Source organism: Dasypus novemcinctus, chromosome 14, assembly GCF_030445035.2.
Source record: "Dasypus novemcinctus isolate mDasNov1 chromosome 14, mDasNov1.1.hap2, whole genome shotgun sequence".
NCBI classification, from domain to species: Eukaryota; Metazoa; Chordata; class Mammalia; order Cingulata; family Dasypodidae; genus Dasypus; species Dasypus novemcinctus.
The window spans coordinates 11,772,243-11,778,435 of NC_080686.1; positions in this window are offsets into that span (position 1 = coordinate 11,772,243).

Below are 6,193 nucleotides of genomic sequence, written 5' to 3' on the forward strand. Positions count from 1 at the left end.
TCTTGAAATAATTAAAAAATCAAATGAGGCAAATTCAATAATTTTAAGTCAAGTAAGAATACACTCTTTATTAAAAAATAGAAGTCACGCAACCCTTTACTTTGGTTTCCTGAAGAAGTACTATTGCGGGCATACTATTTAAATGAAAATAATAAACCGAAATGTTATTTCAGTATCTTTTCTGAAAACAGTGTTTTAAAATATTTTAATGGGTAACATTTTAATTTTGGTGGATATATAACAATATAAGTTTATTCATTATTTTTTAATTAGAAACTTTTAAGAAGAAAACATATGCTCTGTCACAGTAGAAAATATTGAGAGTGTTTGGAAAGAAATTTGAAAGAAAATTTGTTGATATGTCAATCTCAGAAATTATTTCTATGGTACATATATCATGAAGCAATTTAGACTAGAGACTTAAATTGTATCTTGGAAGAAAGATGAGGATAAAGGAATATAAAATTGTTTTAAAATAATTTAAATCCTTCTGTTGAAATGAAAGCTTTTGAAAATAGTCATAGAATTCCTAGGGACAAAAGATAAGAAAATCACATTATTTTGGATATTTTACAAATATTGGATTATTTCTCATAGTTAAGTACTTAAATAAATTAAATGAAATTGATTTGAAATAATATCTATGTGTGTGATATTCCCAGAGATGGTTTTACAAGCATAGAATAAGCAAGAAGGACTATTGCTCTAAAAAGTGATGAAATAACATGGCACAGATGTGGGAGGAGGGGCACCCGGCTTGCCTCAGTGGCAAACAGTGCGGCAAGAGGTGACACCGCCTCTGCCCACTGGGCCTGGACAAGGTGACCACGCCTGACTGGGCCTTTGCTGCTAACGGCTAGCCGGCACCGCCCTCCCCCTTCCTATCTCCCGCCTAGCCCAGCTCTCACTTCCCCTCTCCCCTCCCTTAAACCTAATCTCTTAGTACGCTGTTTGCCCAGCAACAGCTTACAACCACCTATCAGCTTAGTAACAGTGTCAGCCTATCAAGAGTTAGCACATACTCTACTGGCCAATCACTAGCCCAATGCCAGAACATTGCCTTATATGGAAACAGCATTTGCCCTAGCCAATCAGAACCCGCCACACCACTCCCCAATCCTATAAATCTGTATCCCCTTCCACAATAGACCAGACTTGTGCCATCAGCCTCTCTCCGCGACTCCTTCCTGGGTTGTGCGCCCTCCACGCCTTCGGAGCCCCCGAGGGAAGCCTCAGTGGCCGTACGAGGCTTTCTTCCCCACCCCAGGGACCCCTCTCGTCCCACAATGGGACCCCACTCGTCCCTTAACAGGGACCCCGCTCGTCCCGCAACAGGGACCCCGCTCGTCCCATAGCAGGGACCCCGTTTCGTCCCTCACACAAATAAATTAATTCAAGAAACTAGGCAATTTGATTGTCTGATCTCTTTTCCTCCACTTTGAAACAGGAGCTCTTAAGTGAATATCCTAGGTATAAATCAAAATTTGGACCAAAATTAAAAATTGTGTTTTTAAAATTTTTCTGTGTTTAGCATCTTGGTTATTTTTCATACAGTTTCTATAACAATACAATTTTTGTATAATTGTGAAATTCCAAGTAAGTTTCCACACATAAAATGTTTTGCACAGATAAGATGCAAAATTTAGGCTACTGAAGAACCAACTTGCAGTTAAAAGGGGATAGGAGGAGGTGAGTGGGTCTTTTAACCTAAATACAAAAATTAACCAGTTATGAGACTTTAAATTGTCAAATTTTCCATTTTTTGTGCACGTAGCATAATAATGCTCAGAACTGGAAACTTTCCCTGCACGTCCCCCTCTCTGTCCCAAAGTTGAATTGCAATTCCTTCATAAAAGGTAACTTCCTTCTATACTATTTACAAAATAGTATATTTACAAAATAGTATATTTACAAAATAGTATAGAAATCTGATCCCTAGGTCAGATTCACAAATCCATCCTTGCTTTCTTCTACTGAGATATTGACTCTAATTCGCCTGTGTTCCCTAGTGCTGAAGCCTCGGTCCCAGTGCACCCCAAATCCTTAGATACTGGCCCAAAGGCCATCTTTCACCAAGGAGAGAAATTAAAACTCTAGGAAAAATGATAGAAAGAATATTAAATTTGATGACATTCAACTTCCCATATAAATCCTTAACAGTTGTCAATGGAATGCACATAAAGTCAGTTCAATCGTGATTGAAGCTAGCAAATAATCTTACCAATGATAATTTGTGACTTAAAACAAAAACACTTTTTATGGTAAAATGGTATGAAAAACAATACTGGTGTTTGAAGCTGTTGAAAAAAATGTCAGACTTGAAAAAAATGTCAGACTTTAAAAAAATGTCAAACTTTAGCATTTGATATGATGCATGGGCATTTCTTATTGTTAGAGCTTTCTGGCTTTTCTCCTATTTCCCAGCTCTTTTCTCTTGGTTTCTACTTTTAACAGGGTAGTTTTTATCAGGGACACAATGTCTTATCTTTCAGTCTCTGTAAGATAAGGATAATAATACCACCAATCTCAGACATTTATTGTGAAGATTAAGAAAGCAAAGGATTGAAGCAATGAGTTTTTGATAATTGTAATGCGATTCTAGCTTGTTTAAATCCTTTGTGATGCTGTGTCATTTTAAATTGATGTATAGTAAAGTTCATTGCTAAGGCTCTTTTTTCTGGTTCATTTCTTGGCTTTAAATATGTTAAATGTTCTTGTGCATGATTTTTCCTATTAATGAAGTATCTCTAAATTCAAAGCTATCTATGCATTCTGTCTCACTGAAACTTCTATCAGTCTTTGTGCAAAAGTTAATTGGATTTAATGGATAATAGCCTATTCTTATATTAATTTTTACTCCAAAATTTTATCATGAAACATTTTAAACATATACAGTATTTAGAAGTATAAGCACCACTTCAAATCTAAAATTAAAACGTTGTGATAAGAACAATTCTATCCATCCCTCAATCCTTTACTTATTTTGATACATTTCAGATTCAGTTGCAGTTATCAGTAGACTTCACTCTTAAATTTCAGCTTGCTTATCATAAACTACAGTTCAATAGCTGATTATATTTCCTTTATTTCAGAGATACAATTTCCATACAGTGAAAATGCACAAATCTTGCACCTATATGATGGTGCAAATCCACATATCCACAAGAAACCTACATCTTATCAAGAGATAGCTAACTTCCATTACTGAGAAAGTCCCTCATGCTTTTCCCACTAAATCTCCACCTGACAGAGACAACCCCAGATTTGATTTTTCTCACAGCAGATTAGTTATATCTGTTCTATGGCTTCGTGTAAATTGAAATATGCATTGTATACTGTATGAGTAAGGCTTCTTTCACTGAGCAAATTGTGTTTGCACGTCATTCATGCTATTGCTGTTTACTGCAGGGTAGCAGTGCACTATAGAAATGTGGTACTGCCTTTTTTAAAACTTTTTTTAAACATAATTTCAAACCTGCAGGACATTTGCAAAAATAATACAAACCCCATGCAGAGAACTTAAACATACCCTCCACTCAGATACCCAAATCCACCAACTTTTAATATATTGCTACATTTGCCATATGATTCTATCTATCTATCTATCTATCTATCTATCTATCTATCTATCTATCTATCTATCTATCAATCATCTATCTACCTACCTAACTATTGATCTATCGATCTATTGATCTATTGATCTATCTGTATCTATTGTCATCATCATCTTCCTATATATTTGTCTATTTCCTAAATCTTTGAGTAGGTTGCATACATATGTTCCTCAAACACATACTTTTATGTACATTTTCTAAGGATAAGGATAGTCACTCATGTAACAACCTTAACTAATTATTAAGTTCAAGATATTTTACATTGATATAGAGCTTACAGTCTATAGTTCAATGTTTCTTATGTCCCTAATATCCTTTTGTTTCACAACATTTTAATCCATTCTCCTGTTGAACACCTATGCTGTTTCCAGTGATTGATTATAAAGAATACAGCTGATATGACAGACTTGAACAAACCCCTTTCTACACATGTTAACATTTCTCTTGGACAAATACTAGGCATACAATTTCTCAACCATAGAGGTGTTCCATGTGTGATTTCATAAGAAACTGTCAACCTTTTTCCAAAGCTTTTGTGTCATTTCACTCTGATCAAAAATCGATGGGAGTTCTGGTTGCTGCAGATCTTTGCCAACAAATAGCCTTATCAGCGCTTTTAATTTTAACCATGCTGGAGCCTGTAGAATGACATCTCATAATTACCTTTCATTTCCCTGATGATTAATAAGGGTTGGTACTTTTCCACATGCTTATTTGCCATTCCTATATTTATGAAGTGTCTATATCATTTGTCCATTTTTATGGATTATTTATTATTTTTATAATAATGTGTAGAAGACTGAAATACATATTCCAGATGCTTTCTGTAGGAAAATGCATTTTCAGAATACTTTCTTCTTTTCTGTGGTTTGCCTATACATTTTTTAACAGCACTGACTTTTTTTAAATTTGTTTCCAGATATCTGGTAGAATTGCTACATTTTTTGTAGTTCCTTCATGATGAGATTAAAGTAGACTTCCTTATTTTTCCCCTCTCTCTACCCCTCCTCCCCCCTGCTGCCCTTCTGTTTTTGCTGTCTGTGTCTATTCACTGTGCAATCTTGTATCTATTTCTCTTTTTGTCTTCTCTTCTCATTTTTCCTCCTCTAGGGACCTGATGTAGAGAGAGGTTCCCTATCACCTGCACCACCTCAGTTCCTCGTTTCTGCTGTGCTTCACCTTGACTCTCCCCTTCGTCTCTCTTGTTGCGTTGTCATCTTACTGCGTAACTCACTTGTGTGAGCACTGGCTCTCCGTGCGGGCACTGGCTCACCACATGGGCATGCTTTCTCTTTTTCATTTTCACCAGGAGACCCCAGGGATTGAACTGGGGTCCTCCATATGGTAGGTGGAAGCCCTATCACTTGAGCCACATCCACTTCCCAGACTTCCTTGTTTTCTTGCAACATTCTGTCTTAGTTTGCCAATCTGCTATGCCAAATGCCTCACAATGGATTGCTGTAACAACAGGAACTTATTAACTCCTGCTTTTGAAAGCTGTGAGTCCAGAATCAAGATGTTGGCAAGACTATGCTTTCCCCCCCGAGTCAGTAGTGTTTTCCTGCTGCCTTGTCTCTATCTTGGGGTTCCTTGGTTTGCACCTCTGCCTCCTGTCACATGGCTATCTCTCTCTCCTTGTATCTTCTTTTCTGGTGTCTGCTGAGTTTGGCTTCTGGCTCCAACCCATGGCTTCCTCTGACTCCTCTTTATAAATCCTCCAGTTGCATGGCTTAAGGCCCACTCTAATTCAGATGGACCACAACTTAACTTAGAAAGGATCTCCAAAAGGTCCTATTTACAATGGGCCACACCCACAGGGACATAGTAAAGCTTAAGAACCTGTCTTTGTTTAGTGTAGATAATATCCCTTGTAATCTCTTTTTTCAATCATGATTAAGCCTGTGCTATTTAATTTCCATATATTTGAGGATTTTCCAGTCTCCTGCCTGTTATTTATTTCTAGCTTCATTCCAGTATGATCAGAGATCTTTTGTATAATTTCAATCTTTTAAAATTTGTTGAAATTTGTTTTGTGACCTAACATGTAGTCTATACTGGTAAATGATCAATGCACACTTGAAAAGAATGTATACCCTGATGTTTTGAGGTGCAATGTTCCAGAGATGCTTATTAGGTCTAGTTCATTTATCAAATTATTTAAGTTCTGTATTCCTTATTGATAGTCCATCTAGAATTTCTACCTATTATGAGAGTGGTATTTTGAAGTCTCCAAATATTATTGCAGATGTGTCTATTTCTTGCTTCAGTTTTGCCGGTGTTTGCCTCACATATTTTGGGAGGACTGTGGTTAGGTACATAAGTATTTGATCGTCAGTTCTTCATGGTGGTTTTACCCTTTTATTAATATATAGTGTTATTCTCTGTCTCTGTAACAGCTTTTTTTTTTTTACTTTAGAAATGATTTTATTTCATGTGAAAATAATTAACTGATGCTCTACCCATAAACTCTTTTTCCAAAATCAACAGAAGCTTTTGTAAAGAAAACAACACAACAATTTTTAAAAGGCACTGGGATTCCTCTGCATCTAAATTAGTGCCAGGCTGGAAAAATAAAGCTT